This window comes from Sus scrofa, chromosome 5 (genome assembly GCF_000003025.6).
Source record: "Sus scrofa isolate TJ Tabasco breed Duroc chromosome 5, Sscrofa11.1, whole genome shotgun sequence".
NCBI classification, from domain to species: Eukaryota; Metazoa; Chordata; class Mammalia; order Artiodactyla; family Suidae; genus Sus; species Sus scrofa.
The window spans coordinates 86,043,475-86,064,731 of NC_010447.5; positions in this window are offsets into that span (position 1 = coordinate 86,043,475).

Sequence of the window (21,257 nt, forward strand, 5' to 3'; positions counted from 1 at the left end):
GCATGGCCAAGGATAGAACCTGTGTCCTCATGGATACCAGTGAGATTCATTTCCTCTGAGCCACAACAGGAACTCCCCAATATAGAATTTTTGAAATGTACAACCGCTATGGAGAAAAGTATGGAGGTACCTTAGAAAACTATACATAGAACTACCATATGACCCAGCAATCCCACTCCTGGGCATATACCTGAACAAAACTTTCCTTAAAAAAGACACATGCATCGCATGTTCATTGCAGCACTATTCACAATAGCAAGACATGGAAACAACCCAAATGTCCATGACAGATGATTGGATTCAGAAGATGTGGTATATATACACAATGGAATACTACTCAGCCATTAAAAAAACCAAAATAATGCCATTTGCAGCAACATGGATGGACTCTCATACTGAGTGAAATGAGCCAGAAAGACAAAGACAAATACCATATGATATCACTTATATCTGGAATCTAATATATGGCACAAATGAACCTTTCCACAGAAAAGAAAATCCTGGACTTGGAGAATAGGCTTGTGGTTGCCAAGGGGGAGGGGGAGGGAGTGGGATAGATTGGAGCTTGGGGTTAATAGATACAAACTATTGCCTTTGGAATGGATTAGCAATGAGATCCTGCTGTGTAGCACTGGGAACTATGATGGAGCATGATAATGTGAGAAAAAAGAATGTATACATGTATGTGTAACTGGGTCACCATGCTGTATAGTAGAAAAAAAATTGTATTGGGAAAATAACAATAAAAAATTTCTTAAAACAAAGAATTTTGAAGTGTTCTATTTCTTCTTGTTTGTTTTGTACTTTATGTCTTTCAAATAATTTATCATTTCATTTAGGATGTCAACTCTTATTCACATAAAATTGTTTAGTATGGAGTTCCCATTGTGGCTCAGTGGTTAACAAATCCGACTAGGAACCATGAGGTTGTGGGTTCCATCGCTGGCCTCACTCAGTGGGTTAAGGATCCGGCGTTGCCGTGAGCTATGGTGTAGGTCACAGAGGCGGCTCAGATCCCGTGTTGCTGTGGCTTTGGTGTAGGCGGCTACAGCTCAATTGGACCCCTAGCCTGGGAACCTTCATATGCCACGTGTGCAGCCCTAGAAAGACTAAATAAATAAATAAATAATAAAATTGTTTAATATATTTCCTTGTTATTTTAATTCCTGCATTTTCTGTGGTGATATCTTCATTTCATTCCTCATTCCCCCCACTCCTCATTAAATATCAGCCTAACTAGAGATTTATTAATTGTACTGATGTTTTCAAAGAACCAAATTTTGGCATTATTGGTTTTTTCTCTATAATTTATCCATTTTCCATTTTATTCATTTCCTTCCTTCCACTTACTTTGCTTTTATATTTCTTCCATTTTATTTTTAAAATGGAGGTTTAGATAATTTTAGAATATTATTCTTTTTAAATGTAAGCATTTAAAGATATGTATTTTCCTTTTACCACAGCTTCAGTTGCAGCCACAAAATTTGATGTTTTCTTTTTCTCCAATTCAATATATTTTCACGATTCCTTGTGATTTCTTCTTTAATTAGTAAGTTATTTAGAAGTATGTCACTTCATTCCCAAATACTTGGAGACTTTGAACATATACTTTTGCTGTCTAATTTAATTCTGTGTGGTCATAAAATATACTTTCTAAGATGTCAATCACTGGAAATTTACTGGTTTTTTTTTTTTATGGCCCAGAACAGCATATCTTAGTAAATATATGTGTGCATTTAAAAAGAATATATGTTCTGCTCTTGATGGACTGGGTGTTATAAAATTATAAATTTGGTCAAGTTGACTGATAGTGCTGTTCCAGACACCTATATACTTCCTGATTTTTTTGTCTATTTGTTCTATCAATTGTTATGAAAGGAATTTTGAAATTTGCAACTATCATTGTGAATTTGTTTATTTCCTCTTTTCGTCTTTTTTTTTTTTTTCATGTATTTTAAAACTCTTGTTCAGCACACACATTTAAATTTGTTATGTCTTCTTGGAGTTCCCACTGTGGTGGAGCGGAAATGAATCCAACTAGTATCCAAGAGGATATGGGTTCGATTCCTAGCCTCACTCAGTGGGTTAAGGATCCAGTGTTGCTGTGAGCTGTGGTATAGGTCACAGACGTGGCTTGGATCCTGCCTTGCTGTGGCTGTGGTGAAGGCTGGCAGCTGTAGCTCCAATTCAACCCCTAGCCTGGAACTTCCATATGTTTCAAAAAAAAAAAAAAAAAAAAGTTTCATATTCTTGATGAATTGGAGCTTTATTAGTAAGTTATTGTTTTTACTTTTGTTATGGGTAAAATACCCTTTTGTTATTAGTAACAATACTTTTTTTCATTTTTTATTATAGTTGATTTACATGTTCTGTCAATTTCTGCTGTACAGCCAAGTGTCCCAGTCATCCATCCATCCATCCATCCATATATATATATATTCTTTTTCTCACCTTCTCCTCCATCATGTTCCATCCCAAGTGACTAGATATAGTTCCCTGTGCTATATAGCAGGATCTCGTTGCTTATCCACTCCGAGTGCAATAGTTTGGTAACAAAATTGTTTGTTCCACTTTCTTTGATATTAATTTAGCTGCTCTAGCCATCCTATGATTAGTGTTTGTGTTGCATGTAGTCCCTTCCTCTCACTTTTAAACTATTTGTATCTTTATAGTCAAAGTTAGTTTCTTACAGGCAGCATATATTTGGGATTTGCTTTTGTCTTATTAGTCTGTTCAGATGGCTATAACAATACCATAGACTGGGTGGCATATAAACAAAGGGTTTTTTTCTCGCTGGAGAGTCCAGGATCAATGTGCTACCATAGTGAGGTGAGGGCCCTCTTCCAGGGCATAGGCTTCTCCGTGTCCTTACCTTGTGAAAGGGACTAAGGAGATCTGTGGGGCCTAAAGTACTAGCGCCTCTCAAGAAGGCTCCACCTCATGTCCTAATCATCTCCCCAAGGCCCCACCCACCTATACCATCACACTGGGCACTGAGATTTCAAAATATAAATTTGGCTGGTTGGCGGGGGGGGGATGTAAACATTCAGACCATCAAAACTTCTCATCCACTCTGAAAAGACCAAATGTTTAATGTATATAACAATAAGTTTAGTTTACATCTATTATTTGATTTTTATTTGTTCTACTTGCTTTTGTTAATTTTCTGCCTTCTTGTTTTCTTTTGAATCCATTGAGCATTTTAATAATTATACTCTATCACCAAGACTTACTCCTTTTGTTTTTATTTTTCAGTGGTTTTTCTAGTTTACAACCTACATGTTTCACTAAGCACAGTCTCTATAAAATAATATTATGCTACTTCATATATAATGTCAGCACCATCTATGTTCCCCTTCCATAATTTGTGCTATTGTCGCCATGCATTTTATTTCTACACATGATATATTGTTATTTTTTACTTTAAACAAATATCCCCTAAATAATTTTATTTATTTTTAAATGACTTTTTTATATTTTACAATATATTTACCACTTCCTATATTCTTCATTCCTTTTTGTAAATTCAGATTTTCATCTGGCATGCTGTTCCCTTTGCCTGAAGTTTTCCTTTAATATTTCTTATAGTTCAGCTCTGCTAGTAATGCATTCTGTTACCTTTGGTATGTCTAAAATTTTTTTATTTTCACTTCAATTTTGGAAGCTATTTCGCTGAGTGTAAAATTCTAAAATGACAGTGTTATCTTTCTTTCAACACTGTAAATTCATCATTCCATTGCCTCTGGTTTACATAATTTCCATGAAGTCTGAGATGATTCTTATTATTTTTCTATACCTATTTGACTTTTTTCCTTTGACCCTTTTTAAGATTTTCTCTTTATCTCTTTTGCAACAATTTCATTTTGATAAATCTTGTTTTTTTCCCCTTCCTCGTTTCTTTCTTGGATCTGCAGATTTATAATTTTCATCAAATTTTGAAATTTTCAGGTCATTATTTCTGTAAGTATATTTTCCGTTCTCCCCACAAACATTTTTTCTTGGATTCCAATGATATGTGTATTAGACCATTAGATATTTTCTTTGAGGTTCTTCTTGGGTTTGTTTTTTTTTTTTTAAGTCTTTTTTACTCTGTATGCTTAATTTGGGGTTGGTTTCTGTTAGCACTTTTTCAAGTTTGTTGATTTTTTTGTGTCTAATTGCTGTAACTTCTGTCCAGTAAAATTTTAATTTTGATATTATATTTTTCATTTCAACTTTCATTTGGTTCCTTTTTCTGTCTTCTATTCTTGTTGCATTATATGTTCCTTCAAATTTTTGAGTACACTGAGCATGTTTTACATTCTGTCTGCCACTTCTATCATCTCTGTCATGACTGAATCTATTGAATTTTCTTTTCCTGTACATATAGGACTCATTTCCCTGCTTCCCTGCTTCAGTTTTTAATCGAATGTTAAGCCTTATGAGTTTTACAGTGTAAGTGCTGCTTTTTTTTTTTCCCTCTTCCTTTAAAAAGTGTTGGTGGCAGTGAAGGTACTTGTGGATCACTTTGATCCTTTTGAGACTTGACTTTAAGCTTTATTTTTAGTAAGTGTGGGGCTCCTTTAGTCCCACTAGTAAGTTGTGAGTGTTTTGAAGTCTCCACCGAATGCTCCAGGTATTCAGTATGGTCTCTCCACTCTGGCTTCTGGAAAAATAACGAGTTCTAGCCCTGTGTGAGCTCTGGGAACTTTCGCTTACAAGTCCACAGAATTACACTTTCCTTGAAAGTTGCTCTTTGCTTGATTTCATGAAGTTTCACCTTACTTAGGGCAGATTGGTATTCAGCCAAAGACTCAAAGTACCCCTGTGTAGACTTCACAAGCTCTTTCACTTGTGGTTCCATTATTTCTGGTACTCTCCCCTGAAATTTTTAGCCCCCTCAGCTTTCCTGGTGTACAGTCTCTGTTGCCTCAACTCTAAGAAGCTGCAGGGCTTTGTTTGAGTTTATCTCTCTGCACATTGATCCCGGAATCACCTCCAGGAAAAAAGCCAGGGCTATAATAGGGCTTAGCTCGGTTGTTTTCCTTTATCAGGGACCATCGTCCTCTGCTGCTTGTGGTCCAGTGTCTGAAAGCAGCTGTTTACATATTTTGTCCAGTTTTCTAGTTACTTATGGTGGGAGGATGAGTCTGGATGCTGCTAGCCATAATCAGAAACAGAGGTTGTCTAATTTATTTTTTCAATGCTGTGCAAAGCAATCAAATAAAATATTTAGGGTATCAATCTATAGCAGAACTATATAGTAGAATTCTTTTGCTTTTTAATAAAAAATGTGGTCATGGAGTTCCCATTGTGCCTCAGTGGGTTAAGAATCCAACTAGTATCCATGAGGATGCGGGTTCTATCCCTGGCCTGGCTCAATGGGTTAAGGATCTGGTGTTGCCATGAGCTGTGGTGTAGGTCACAGATGCAGCTTGGATCCTTCAGGCTAGCAGCTGCAGCTCCATTTCGATCCCTAGCCTTGGAATTTCCATATGCTTCAGGTGCAGCTCTTGGGGAAAAAAAAAGAAAGCTGGTCATTATGAGAATCTATCAATGTGAGGCAGAGTGCTAGATGTTTTAATATGTCTTTTCTTCTGTTAATCTCATAATAGTCTTTTAAAAGATGTGTTATTACTCTTACCTAACAAGTGAGGACGTGATGGTTCTAAGCATTAAGTCCTAGAGTTAGGATTCAAACCCTGGGCTGTCTTCCTGCTGCACTGGTTCATTCCACGGTGTTCCTCTCCCCCACCTGAGCTGCACGGAAGGAAAGGATGACAATCCAAGGGATTGTCAGAGAGGAAAGAAGATTTTAGGGTTCAGGGAGGAACTGGAGATGAAAGCATGGCCTGGCAAAGCCACTGTGTGTGGGCAGCCTCTCTCTATGACTCACAGGCTCCTCGACTGCAGCCCTGTCCTAATCTGAAATGGAATTTATGTTCCTCACTTTGAAACGTTCAGTTTAGATCCATTTGCCCTAATTTTCACAGTTCTCTGCACCATTCCATTTGCAGAAAGTTGACCATTTTTTCTCCTGCACTTGGAGTCTTTGGTTTGTGAGGGCTGTGTCCAGACTCTTATTAATTTCCTCTGACTTCTTGTCACGCGTCTGTGCCCCTGCAGGTTTTCTCTTTGGGATTTTTCTGTCTTTTTCTGCTGCTGTTATGAAAGAGACCTTTGGTTTCTGGGGTTCTTCCATAGAGTTTTAGGCATATTTTCATGATTCCTATTATAAAAAATCCTTCCTCGATCATCAACTCCTGCCTAAGCAGGAGCCAGTTTCTTCCCTCGTATTTTTGGCTCTGTTCCTTAAGAATGGAGCTCAACCTGCCTTTTCTGCAGAGACGGACATTGCAGCTCCTCTCCCACTGGATTCATGAGCTCGTCACAGCGCACAAATAGCATCCAGAGATCTACTTGAAAACCTCTTACCACTCAAATCGAATAGGTTTTCATCAGCCCTGATTTGACTTAATTTAGTTTCTGATTTGGGGATTCAATTGGTCATTAAAATTCTTTATCAGCTTCTGTTATCCTTATTCTCTTTTCTCTCTTATGACTTATGTGCTCCCGGCTAGACTTCATACAACTGGAGGTTATTTTATATTCTTTTCCTCTCCAAGTAATGCCAAATTCAATTTTGAAATCAAGATCTTTCTTGCATCCAAACCTGTTACCTGTATAGTACAACAGGTCCCAGAACTTTTGATTTCCCTTCTTATTAGGATAAAGTTTAAATTCACCGTGGCAGATAGTTGCATCATGCATGCCAACTCTAATGCCAAGCTTATAAGGACTCTGAGGACTCGTTAAACTTAAAGGGGGGAATGTGCCTATCAGTTAGCAATGGCTACAATGCTGATGGAAGAGGAGAGTGGTGACACAGATGTGACACAGTTGCTTACCAACCCTGGAAACTTTTCCTTCTCTGATGACAATGACTGTGGGCTGACGTGCCAATAACAAATATAAGAAAAATAAAACCTTAAATGCTAGACTGGAAATAAATCCTATGGTACAAGTAATCTTCATGAGTGCTTATTCTATACCAGAAACTATGCTAAATTCTTTATATTGCTTAATCCTCATAGGCACTCTATGAGGAATATACTATAATATAATATCCAATTTAAAAGCAAAGAAAATTGAGACTCTGAACGTTTATGTAGCTTGTCCAAGGCCGCATAGCTGATAACTGGCTCATAACCCAGTTCTGATTTGAGAACTGACCACTGATTGATGAGAAAAGTGAGACCAAAAGGTTTCACTTGTAGGTTTATGTGGCAGAGATAAACCCCTTTCATTTTCCTCCTTGATACATAGGAAGACTACATTTCCCAGCCTCCCTTGCAAATGGATGGGACCACATTATGGGGTTCTGGCCCGTGGAATGTGGGTGGAGCAAAACCTGCAACTTCTAGCTTTCAAGCTCATAAAACATCTCTTGTGGTCCCTCCTTCTCTCTCTTCTCTTCCTCTCCAGTAAGACATGGACTAGAAGACCATGAAGCCCTAGGAGTCATGGAGCCAAGATAGAGAAGCACTGCAGGTCCCCAAATGCCTTGGTGATGCAGAACCCACAGCTGGATCACATGGACCTGTGATGTGTGTGAGAAATAAACTTTCATTATACAAATCCACTCACATTTGGGGGGCATTTGTCACAGGAGTCCACCTACCCTGGGACGTTTAACTCATGTCTAGTCTGTGTTTTGCCACCTCCCAACACAATGAGTCAAAATGTATTCTCCAAAACAGGCTCCTCAAGTTCTGATCACTGATTTCCCATCAGCTCTGTATTTTTCACAGATGCACGTGTCTCTGCTTTCTCTGTGTTGCCGCCACAATGAGACCACACTCTTCTTCCACTTTCATTATCTTGACCCTTAGGGAGGGTCCTATCACGGGAGCAGCAGGACCCATGTCCTCTGGTAGATGCCTGCCATTCCCTATTGACCTGGCTTTGGTCCCGTCTCTCCTTGTCTCTCACTATCTCAATTAGAAATTATTTTCCCATCAAGTGTACTTCCTTCTTACACTAAATTTCAATGCTTACACCTAAATAATATTGTCATTCTGACTCTAGACCGAGGATAAGAAACTCAATGTGTTCTTTGAAAACTGGAATTTGGATTCAAATTTTGTAGGGTTTCTTTTTCTCGGTGTATGGCTCTTTGTTTGGTTGTTTATCTTTTGTGAATCTTCTGTTCCAGACTTGCTGGCATCCTTTGAAAGGAAAGGCACTGCTTAAAGAAGTTTTGTGTTATGCTTTGTCAAACACAAACACATTCGTGCTTGTTAACATTCTGTTGTCATTATGGTGTCTATCTGACGCTATCCCATATGTTTAATACATGGTAATAATGTTTATGGAATCACTTCATTATAATTACAGTAGGGGCTCATGATCACAGCAGCAGGGAAGAAGCTATAGAATTGTGAAACCAGCTCATTACGGACCGACTGCCCTCTCTATATAAATACAGGCAGGCTGGAAGCATGCTGCCACGCCACTTTGGTGTTGGGTTGGTCTTCCTTTGGGGCACAATTTTCAATTTCCACATCCCTGGGGCACATTTCTGTACCACCACTGAGTTATCTATGCTCAAAATTCCATGTGATGGAAGGTTGCCCATGAAACTGCTGAGGATGTCAAAGAACAGAACCATAGAAAGGACTCGATCCAATAATAATAATAATAATAACAAAATATAGACGTGTGTGCTTTGTGCATGTGTGTGTGTGTGTGTGTGTGTTTTTTTTTTTTCCGTATTCAGTACGAGACTCAGTTCTGTAGAAGCCCATTCATGGAAATGCCACTCTTACTGCTTCCTAGAGAAAACAAAGAGCAAAGGAACTGCAGCAGAGGAAGAAAAACCCTGGCTGAGATGAAGTAGGTTTTCTCTTGAGATGTGTGAGTTAAAACTAAGGAGAGGCAGAGCATTCCAGGAAAGGAACTGTCTATCCAGATCAGCATTTTCCAAAGTATATTTTCTGGAATTCTGGTTCCTGGGAGGTTAAGAGAAAACAAAACATTTTGTGCTCCAATGAGGCTTTTCAAAAATTGTTTTTAAATTTTGCTTTTCAGGGCTGCACCTTGGCATATGGAAGTTCCTAGGCTAGGGGTCGAATCAGAGCTGTAGCTGCTAGCCTACACCACAGCCACAGCAACGCCAGATCCTTAACCTACTGTGTGAGGCCAGGTATTGAACCCACGTCCTCACAGATACAAGTCAGATTCGTTTCCACTACACCACGTGAATGAATTTTTTAAAACCTGGGTTAACCAAGTTGAATTGATTTCTTCTCAGGTCTTTTAATATGGTAGGGAGTACTTCAGGAGCAGAGGTGATACAAGGCTGGTTTTGTGGGAACAGTTGGTCAGGGTCTTTAATTCCAGGGAAAGGCTTATCAAAATAAAATGTTCCATCATCACTGCCGTTAATGATGAGCAGTGGGAGGCAGTTCTTTGCAAAACAGGTTGGCCTGGGTATTGAGAGGCCCAGAAAACCTAGGGGCTTTTGAAAGACATTTGATTTCATGTTTGTAAGGTACAGGCTTAGGTTTTAAGCCTACCTTTGAGGCTGTTTTGAAGATAAATAGCTATTCATGAAGCACAATGAAATGAGGGAGAAATTATAAATTCAAGATGATACTGACCTGATTTGTTTTCCTTTGACTTCCCACATCTATGAAGATGGCAGGAGGGCATAGAGCCCTGGCATGACACTTTCCTCTTTTTTTTCTTTTTGTTTTTTTGCCTTTTCTAGGGCTGCACCCGCAGCATATGGAGGTTCCCAGGCTAGGGGTCTAATCGGAGCTACAGATGCCGGCCTACACCACAGCCACAGCAACGCCAGATCCAAGCCGTATCTGCAACCTACACCACAGCTCACGGCAACACTGGATCCTTAACCCACTGAGCAAGGCCAGGGATCCAACCCGCCACATCAGGACTCCTAGTCAGATTCGTTTCCGCTGCGCCAGGACAGGAACTCCGTCCTTTCTTCGTTTCTATATTTCACTACACTTGACTATCCCTCAGCTTTATCACACATCTTCCTTACTTGCTCTTCTCTTTACCACCAAATTTCCCAAAGGATCATCTGCTTTCTGCTTCCTTCACTGCTTTATTCTGCCTCCTTCCTTAACCTTTTAAAATATGGTTTTCATTTAAAAGATCTCTCCAAACAGGAAATGTTTGGAGAGATCATATATCTAATAAAGATTTAATACCCAAAATATAGGAATAACTCCAGCAGCAAGAAGACAAGCACCACAATTTTAAATGGGGCAAAGGACTTAAACATCTTCTGAAGAAAATTATGAACTGGCTGATAAGCACATGAAACAATGTTCAGCATCATTAGTCATTAGGGAAATGGAAATTGATAGCACCTCAGACCTACTACACAGGTGAAAGTTAAAACAAACAAACAAACCAGAGAAACAAAACAAGGGTTGGCAAGGATGTGGAAAAATAAGAATCCTCATACATTGCTGGTGGGAAAGTACAAAGTGTGGCAACTATTGAAAGTAGTTTCGTCTTCCCTAAAAAGCTAAACATAGAAATATCATGGGATCCAGCAATTGCGTTCTTAGGTATAAGAACGGAAGAATTGGAAACAGTGACTTGAGAAGTTCCTGTCGTGCCTCAGCGGGAATGAATCTGACTAGCATCCTTGAGGATGCAGTTTTGATCCCTGGCCTCGCTCGGTGGGTTAAGGATCCGGCGTTGCCATGAGCTGTGGTGTAGGTCGCAGATGCAGCTCGGATCTGGTGTTGCAGTGGCTCTGGCATAGGCCAGCAGCTCCATTTCGACCCCTATCCTGGGACCCTCCACATGCTGCTGGTACAGCCCTAAAAAGACAAAAAAAAAAAAAAAAGAAAAAAGAAAGAAAGAAAGAAAGAAAAGAAAAAGGAAACAGTGACTTGAACTGATACTTGTACACTAATGTTTATTGCAACGTTATTCACAATAGCCAGAGTACGACTGCAACTTAAGCATCTGCCAACAAATTAATGGCTAGCAAAATGCCATGTAGGCGTACAATGGAATACTCTTCATAAACAGCAAGAGAAGTCTGATACATGTTACAACATATATGAACCTTGAAAACATTATGCTAAATAAAATCAAAGGTCAAATATTGTATGATTCCACTTAGAGGAAATAGCTAAAATAGGCAAATCCATAGACACAGAAAGTGGATTAAAAGTTACCAGGAGGTGAGGGGAAGAGAGGAATGGGGAGTAACCGCTTAAGGTTAAATGGTTTACAGAGTTTCTGTTTGGAAGAGTAGCTGTGGACATAAATAGTAGTGGTGGTTGCAGCACGTGGTGGATGCAGTGGATGCCACTGGATTGCGGATTTCAAAATGTTCGCAATGGTAAGTTTTATGGCATATACTTTTTACCACCAAAAAAACAAAAGGCCTTTGCAAAGAAATACTTCTCTTGAGGCCAAACAGGGCTTGGTGGCCACACAGACTCTCTGGTCTGCAGGGTCTTTGCCCTCAACTCAGATGCTACTCTGGGCGGGGCCTTCCCTGACTCCTATGACTGCCAATCCTCCCCTACTTCAGCATGCCCACGCCTCTTTCTTGCTTTCTTTGGTTTCATTTTGTCTTTATGAAGTGGACATTTTATTTATCTGGTGTTTGTTTGTCTGTTTGCTTTGTCTTTTTAGGGTAGCACCAGCAGCATAATATAAGTTCCCAGGCTAAGGGTCATTATAACTGGAGCTGCAGCTACTGGCCAACGCTACAGCCGCAGCAACGCGGGATCCCAGCTGGGTCTGTGACCTACACTGCACGTGGCTTGCAGCAACGCCAGGTCCTTAACCCACTGAGCAGGGCTGGGATCAAACCCGTGTCCTCATGGATACTAGTCAGGTTCTTTACCACTGAGCCACAATGAGAACTCCCTTCATTGTCTGTTTTAGTGCATCTCCCCAGCTAGAGTGTAAGATCTAGGAGGTCAGGGATTTTTACTGATTTCTTTCCTCCTCTGCTCTATCCTCAGTTCCTGGAATTGGGGCTAGTATAGTGCAGGCTCTTGATAAATATTTTTGAAATGACAAATCAGTGACTACATTCCTAGAAGAAGCTCAATAGTCTGAGTGGGACACATAGTTCTTGTGCCATCTTCCTTCGCTACCCTTGCAATGACACAAGGATTCATTTCCTTCTCTCCGTGTTTTGTTTTGTTTTTTAACTTTTTAGGGCCACACCCATGGTATATTGAGGTTCCCAGGCTAGGGGTCAAATCGGAGCTACAGCTGCCAGCCTACACCACAGCCACAGCTAACGTCAGATCCTAGCCGCGTCTGCGACCTACACCACAGCTCACGGCAACACCGGATCCTTAACCCACTGATTGAGGCCAGGGATCGAACCCACAACCTCATGGTTCCTAGTCGGATTCGTTCCCACTGTGCCATGACGGGAACTCGAGTTTCTCTTTTAAGGATATTGAGCCAAGGACTAAAGTAGAACAGGGAACAGTGTGAGGTATAATAACATCTATTAGAAGGTGGGGAGAACAGGTGATGGGATTCAGAACACGCTACCCCAAAACTGGGCGCTTTGGTGTACTGAGTATTTTAAGCTGAAGGAAATTGAGAAATGGCAGGTGCTGGCAAGACTTTCCCACCTTCCCCTGACCTTCCCCTAAGCCCTCCGGTGAAGGCCGCCTCCCTCAGCCCCACCCCAGGAAAGGACCTCCTTAGAAGACAGAGTGACACCACGTGGAGTCCAAACGAACAGGTCTTCCTAAGTTCCCCTGGTTTTTTACCCTTAGTTCACACCCTGTCCTATTCCATCTTTCCAGACTGTCCCCTCTTCATCTCTCCCAGCATAAACACTCAGGTTTAGCCAGGTCGGGGGTCTTCATTTCTTGATGAAATCTCATGTCACGTAAAACCTATTAAATAAGTTTGTATGTTTTCTCTAGATCATCTGTCTTCTGTAACAGAGCCCCAGCTGAGAACTTCGAAGGGCGAAAGATTTTTCTACCTCTCCTGCACAGTCAAAATAGATTTTCTTGAAAAATGGAAAACCACCACAACTGCATTTTTAAAATATTTGCCATTTTCTCTGCTAATCTATCCAGAGCAGGCTGGGCTCCAAGGGTCTTCCTCTTCCAGATGGAATATACCCACGTTTTCGAGAGATTATACAAAGACGAGCAAACAAAAATAATCTTTTTTTTTTTTTTTTTTTTTTTTTTTTTGGTCTTTTTAGGGCCGCACCTGCAGCATAGGGAAGTTCTGAGGCTAGGGGTTGAATCAGAGCTCTAGCTGCCAGCCTGCACTACAGCCACAGCAACTCAGGATCCAAGCCACGTCTGCAACCTACACCACAGCTCTTGGCAACGCCAGATCCTTAACCCACTGAGTGAGGCCAGGTATTGATCTCGCATCCTCATGGATACTAGTCAGGTTCATTACAGCTGAGCCATGAGATGGACTCCCAAAATAACCATTTTTTTTTTTTTTATTCACAAAACGATGGTGCTGAGAATATGGGAGGAAGGGGCAGAGAAGGAAATCCTCAGCATCTAATTAATGGAAGATCTCTCTGCTGGGAAAAGCCCAGGGGCCAAGACACTGAGCCACGCATACTCCTCCTCTGGGCTCAGGTGCCAGTTCCAGCCCTTGGTACCTTGGTACTTTGAGCCCAGAAGAGGCCTCCTGCCCAGGCTGTCCCGAGGGCCTTGCCTGGCCCCCTGCTTCCCACCTTCCCCGGCCTCTCCTGGTCTGTGTTCGCCTAGGGCCTCAGTTCCCGCAGGTGGCAGGCCATGTAAGATGCTGTTCTTTTTCTCCCCAGTCCTGCCTCAGAGCAGAAGCCTCAGACATACTTGAATGATTCCAGTGGAAATAGAAGTTCCAAACAATGACACTAGTCATGCTGCCAGCACAAATCCACAGGCATTCAAGGGGTCTAAAAATATTTAAACCTGAGTGGCCTGCTGATATCATTGTTAGGTTTCAGGCCCAACTCAAATATCTCCTCTGCTTTGAAGCCTTTCCTGAGTGTCCCCCACTGTCCTCTCTGGATGCTCCGTGCACCTGTTGTCAGGCTAAATGATAGCACGTTTGCTCCCTTCTGTCCTGTGAACCTTTTCCAACAAACCAATAGTCGCATGTGCCTGCTGCAGAGGAGACATCAGTCTTGGTTGAGCTTCTCCGATTGTCTCTGCCACCGGCCTTCTTCACCCTCCAGCGCTCTACCTCTCCCTCCCTCCTCTCTTCTCTCCAGTTTTCCTTCCTTCTTTTCTCCTTCTAGGACCTAAACCCTTTTAATGGGTTCAAGAAAGTGACTCATGGACGCACATACCTGGTCTGGCTATTTTCCCAGGAATATTCATGCTGTGCCCTGGAAATACTACTCTTCAGACTCTTTCCATCCCTCACCCCAACCAGTGGTTTTTAGAACAAGGATTCCTTAAAATCCAAAGTGTGAAAGTGTGTGTGTGTGTGTGTGTGTGTGGTGTGTGTGTGTGTGTGCGCCTATATGTGCATACGTTTCAGTTTGGAGAGAGGGTCCGAGAAGACTGAGTTCTGCCTCCTCTAACTTCCTAAAGAAGAACCACAGCTGCATAGAGCTTGTTGTACCTTAACTCACAAGACATGAGAAAAGATAAAAATCATTTAAAAGGCTTCTACAGTTTTCAAAGCACTCATCTACCCATAGGCAAAGCCTCAAGGGGACTCTTGTAATCAAAAGTGGAATAGTGACCTGAGCTACCCCGCATTGTATCAAGAGACCCAATCCACACTCTTGAAAACTGCTCAGAACTGTGATAAACCGTGTCCTACATTCCAGGAAATGTGCAATAAGCTGAACGAGATGACAGATTCGGGATTTTATCCAGAAACAAATTATCATTATTTGTTGCTGACCTGCAGAAGTTCAAATTTCTTGGGTTATACAGCCCTGAAAGGCATTTCCCATTGGAAAAGCAAGGGCCCCACTGCTGCCTCAGACAGCCGAGGGCATTGGGTGGGTGTGTGCCTGATACATACATGCCACATCTGAGAAATCATTTGGAGCAATTGTGAATAATGAGCTTGGATGCCTGGTATGCAATAGCCTGTACAGCCACTAGCATTTTTTTTTTTTTTTTTGGTCTATTTGCTATTTCTTGGGCCGCTTCCACAGCATCTGGAGGTTCCCAGGCTAGGGGTTAATCGGAGCTGTAGCTGCCGGCCTACGCCAGAGCCACAGCAACGCGGGATCCAAACTGCGTCTGCAACCTACACCACAGCTCATGGCAACGCCGGATCGTTAACCCACTGAGCAAGGGCAGGGACCAAACCCTCAACCTCATGGTTCCTAGTCAGATTCGCCAACCACTGCGCCAGGACGGGAACTCCGCCACTAGCATCTTACTCCTCATGGACTTCCTCATACTTTGTCCCCCACCCACACTCACCCCTGGAAGCCTGCTCATTAGCCGTTCACAGCTTTAATAAAAAGGAGCCCAAGGAGTTCTCGTCGTGGCTCAGGGGTTAAAGAATCCGAGTGGGAACCATGAGGTTTCGGGTTTGATCCCTGGCCTTGCTCAGTGGGTTAAGGATCTGGCATTGCCGTGAGCTGTGGTGTAGGTCGCAGACGAGACTCGGACCCCGCATTGCTGTGGCTCTGGCGTAGGCCAGCAGCTACAGCTCTGATTAGACCCCTAGCCTGGGAACCTCCATATGCCACAGGTGTGGCCCTAAAAAGGCAAAAAAAAAAGAGCCCAAGACTTAGGATCACAGGCTCTCTTTAGGGGACAGCCTGACTTGAGTGGTTAGCAGAGGAGAGAAGGAACTGCTGATGCCAAATGAAGATTCCCTTCGCTCATAAATGGGTACAGTTCAGGAAGGTCATGCAGAAAAGTGTGCATTCACGTTCAAGCGACACCGGAAAAATCTTTCCTCACCCAGCAAAATCAGGGATTGGCTCTCCAACCACTAGAGGGCTAATAAAGTGGGAGATCCTAGGACTGAACAGTCATGGGCTTGGATGGGGGCCCTGTCTTGTTAATCAATTAAGTGGTTTTAGTAATCATTTGACCTTTAACAATATTAGCCACTATTTGCTGAGTAAGAGATGTTTATGTTAACTGCATTTTATCCTCAAGCCAGGCTTATGGGGGGAGTTCCCATTGTGGCTCAGTGGGTTAAGGATCTGGCATTGCCATGAGCTGCAGTGTAGGTCACAGACGAGGCTTGGATTCTGGGTTGCTGATGCTGTGGAGCAGGTTGGCAGTTGCAGCTCCAATTCGACCCCTAGCCTGGGAACTTCCTTGTGCCTCAGGTGCAGCCCTAAAAATAAATAAAGACAAAAGTAAAATAAAAAGAAAAAAAAAAAAGAATCTTATGGGGAAAAAAGTGTTATTGACTCCATTCTAAAGCAGAGGATACTGAGATGGTGTAAAGTGAGGGAATTTGTCCAAAATCCTACATATAATATGTGGCAGCAGAGTTTCTGTCTAATCCCAAAGTTCATATCCCAATCTCCCACATGCTACTGCTTCTTCCCAAAGAATAACCCATAGGCATTTACACTTGTGGACTTTGTTTTTTCCCCAAGAGGATGGAAATAAGACCTATCTTTATAGGTTATAATAAGACCTATCTTTCTGTGCCTGTGTGTATACTTAAAATTGACCTGGTATGGTATGAAGTAAAATGTTTTCTTAGAAACCCAAATGAGAGAAAGAAGGTATTATTATCTTTGGATTGGCCAGGGTTCTCCAGAGAATCAGAACCAATAGGAGGAGAAATATATATATATGTCTCCCCATAAAAACACCCCGCACCTGATTCTCATTCCCCAAATATATATATATGGCTCACATAATAAGAGAAGTTGAGAAGTCCCAAGACCTTCAGTCACAAAAGACACATGAAAGCCAATGGTCTGAGTACAGGAGAAGAACAAATGTCCCAGCTTAAGACAATCGGGCAGAAAGGGAACAAATTCTCCTTTATTCAGCTTTTTGATGCTGTTCTTTCTACAGACCAGATGAGGACCATCTACAGCAGGGAAGGCAATCTGCTTTATTCAGTCCACCGATTCAAATGCTCATCTCATGCAGAAACACCCTCAGAAGATTGTTTACCCTGATATCCCGGCATCTGACGACACAGTCAAGTTGACCCATAAAATTAACCATCACAGTCCCCCCAAATGCTTGTTCACAGAAGAGGAAGCTGGGGCTCTGCAGAAGTTGCTTGATGTCATCTCGCTGATGAGAAGGAGGTGTGATATCCAAGCATTGGTGCTAAAGCCTAGCCTCTTGTGGGCGCCTCCTTCCTCCTATACACACCTGTTGGAAGGGTTATTTTTCTGTTTTGATGGTGGCAAGAAATGCCACTGTTATTGGGAAAACTAACTAGGAAAGGCGGCAGTGATAATTCCAAGTAAATTTCCAAAGCCATGGGGAGTGAAGCATGAGCTCTGTCATCTGCCTGCCCTGCAGTTCCCTTCCCTGAAGTAATGGCTCCGCACAGAACAGGGAAGGGGTTGAAACTCACCAACATATACCTACTTCAATATCAGAAAGAGATGGCGCAGGTCAGCATTAACCAAGAGAACCTCTGGCTCACATTTATTTGTTTATTTACTTATTTATCTTTTTAGGGCCACACCCCCAGCATATGGAGGTTCCCAGGCTAGGGGTCGAATCAGAGCTGTAGCTTCCAGCCTACACCATAGCCACAGCAACTCGGGATCCGAGCTGTCTGGGACCTACACCACAGCTCACGGCAACACTGGATCCTTAAACCCACTGATTGAGGCCACGTCCTCATGGATATTAGTTGGATTCATTACCACTGAGCCACAACGGGAACTCCCTCACATTTATTTATAATTCAAGTCCATCTCTTCAGGATCTCATCCTTTGTCTATACCCCAGCCCTGTAAATTCCATTCCAATACGTCCCCCAAGATGGAGTTAATTGGGCCATGTGGTGCTCTGCACCTAATGATTGTTTACTTAATTTGCATTTTTTGCATGATATCATTAACATGAGGGTGCTCAGAGTTGGGGCAACTAGGAGTGATGCCAGCATTGCTCAGTCTTCGCCAAGATTTTCCACTCGGTTGGAGCTGTTGGTGTCCAACCATATTCTTGGCTCACACTTGTGATCACAGAAGTATAAACACTGCAGTGCTTCCTGTATTTGTGGGTTTCTACCAATACCTCCCATTAATCTGCTGATAATCCCTTCCACTTTTACCACCTAAACCCAATATATTTCCCTTCTGCAGTGCCATTGTTTCCCCTCTGTGTTATCCAGCTTCAGAATTTAACACTTCGGTCTCTTCACTGGGAAAAATCAGGACAGTAATACCTGCCCTGCCCACTCTCCGGGGCCATTCAATATAAACGCAGTACCTTGAATTCCTCTACTTCAAGTTTTTCCTTAATATAATATTGATTTTTATCTAAATAATACATGCCATGTTTCTAAAAGTCAAATAATTACTTTGATACCTATGAAAAGAAAAAAGCACCCCCCACCTGATTCTCATTCCCCTTCGGCAACCACTTTCAATTTCCCTTTGTATTTTACCCCCACTTTTCCAAAAGGCATGCTTTTCAGGAATCAGGTGAGGTGAAGTCTCTATGGGTCCCTGGCTCAGTTTGCAGGCTTGCACATAGTTCTTCTATTTTCTGTATGATTCTTTACTCCATATCCACACCCTAGCTGTGTCTGGTGTCCCCACGGATAGAATCTCTTTATTTCAGCCTTTCCAGAGAGTCAACTTTTGTCTTATTCTGGAAGGGAAGACCTCTGCAAGTTGATTAAAGAGTCTAATGATCCAAACAGGTCCACAAACTGTGGTCTACAGACAATTTGACTTGCCACCTGGGCTTGTAAGTAAAGTGGAACAGTGCATATCCATTGTTGAAATATTGTCTATGGTTGCTTTTTCATTACAACTGTAGCGTGAAATAATTGTGGTAGAGACCATATGAGGCATAAACCTAAAGTATTTACTATCTGGCCCTTTATTGAAAAAGTGTTCCAGCCCCTAAATTATACTTCTATAGACTTCCAGTCAGTCTACCTATTTCTAACTCATCCTGTGTTATCAACCTCAAAATTATCCGAAACTTTCCAGGAATCAACAGTACAGCCTAAATCTGCTTACTTCTTATCAGCATTTCACCACCACACAGAGTTAAGTTGTTTTCTCCTCTCTGATGGGTCAGTCACAACTCAATCATCTCAACTCTATCTTCCCCCCAAAATCATTGCTATCCCTGTGTTGTTTTAACTTACATTTTCATTGTCCCTAAAGACTAATGCTTTAAAAAAAAAAATCTTATTGTCCTTTTTGTGGGGCTGAGGAATTACCAGTTGGTATTTTTCAGAAAATAATAAGCTTCGCAGGTATTTCAAGCAGGAAAGAATTTAGGGAATGTCGATGTTTAGACTGTCGTGATAAGGGCTGGCGTTTCAAAGACCAAGCAAGGAAAACTTTTGCTGTCCTCAGGTCCCCATCAGCCTTCAGAGTCAGGAAGTTGCAGGAACCATGAGAAACCGCCCACGGTGCTCACTGATCTTTACAGCCCCGAGGTCGGTGCAGCGTTGCAAACCACCTGCAGAGAGCTGTAAACTCAGACCCACTGAGGCTGCGCCTCCACTCATTCTTGCTACAGCACCGATAGCACCATGCCCATCTCTCTTCTGCCTTCACCTAATCTGGATACACCCTAGCAAGGGGTTCTGGGAAAAGTGTTTTCCAGGGAGAAACAGAGGGGAGTGGTGCTGGGTTTCCAGTAGCACAAGGAGCTGGCAGAGATCAAGAGTGCTTCAGGCTGCTCTGTTTAACTTCTCAACCCCCACTTTTTCCTCTCTGCCGTCAAGGTTTCCACAAAGCCACTGCTGTCCACTGGATGAATATTGCATTTTGGGTCCACACACATAGATAGGATACTAATTGAGGTGTCACCTTGGGCCAATCGTCCAGCCTTTGGCCTCCTCTGTCAAACGGAGAGGGAAAATATATACCTACTTTACAAATGCTGTGAAGAGAAATAAGATCGTGCATGTTACATGTTTAATCAACTCTAAAATGCCACATGAAATGAAAGTAGAACTATGTAGTTAAAATAATTCTGGCTTATGTTTCTGACTCCAAAGAACAGCAGTGTACGTCTCCAGGGAATATGTCTACCTATCTTGTCATGAACGTCTCTTCATCTGTCTCATATATATATCTATCTCATTTCAAACCCTAAATGCAGCAAAATGTCACCACTGACTACATTTATTTCATTCTTCATCAGCCTATGGAAGGTGTTCTGCCAGATAATGAGAATCCTGGACAGCTCTAAGACTTGAGGAAAAGTAGCTCAGCGTCTACTTTCTGTTACAAAGCCTTGTTTTTATGCAGAGGCCTCAAGGTTACAAGCTATCATTTTTATTTTTATACTTCCAACGGAGGTTTCTTACTGGCAAGAACAACCTCAAACCTCAGGTGTAGGTTAGAGCCAAAAATAAAATCTGTTAAGACCTTTAGTCACATGATAGCATTAGTAAATGGACTAATTTGAAAATGATCCCATTCTCTTTTCAGTGCCAGTCTTCCGCCTTGATGGCGACTACGAGGATATCAAGGTGTATGAAAAAATGTAGCAGGGTTGTGACCCAATGGAGATGAAATTTCTATTTTCTGTTCACTCTTCTTTAGATGGATGGGGCCAGAGACCACGTTGGGGTCTAGCAGGTAGATTCTTAGAAGGATGAAGATGGAGAGCTTTCGAATCACTACAAGTGACTTTATTCAGAAGCGTAGGCATAGGGTCCGTCTTCTGTTATGAAAAAGAAGGTATATTTGAAGCTTTTGTACTTTGAGGATGTAAAAGGAAAACCTTTCCAAACCTTGGCAAGATCCTCGGAGGTGGGAAAAGAGGATGGTGATTCTGGGTTCACAAGGGGGCAGATGCTTGAACCGGTTCCCCTGGTGAGGCTTGTGCCCCAGGACAGAGCTTCTCAAAATACGGTTTCTAGACCCTGGGACTAGGCAGTCTGTGAGCCCAAAGCTATTTTCATAATATACTAAGACCTTATTTGCCTTTTTATTGTCTGTGTTAACTTTTATCCACATGGTGCAAAAGCCGTGGTGGGACCAATTACTGACACCTGAGCGTGAATTAAAGCCGTGGCACCAAACTCCTGCAGTTATGAGAGACGTCACAGCTGCAGGCTTCCTTTTTAAAAATGCCAGTTGCATTTGCGAATGCCTATAACGAAGTGGTAGAAATTAA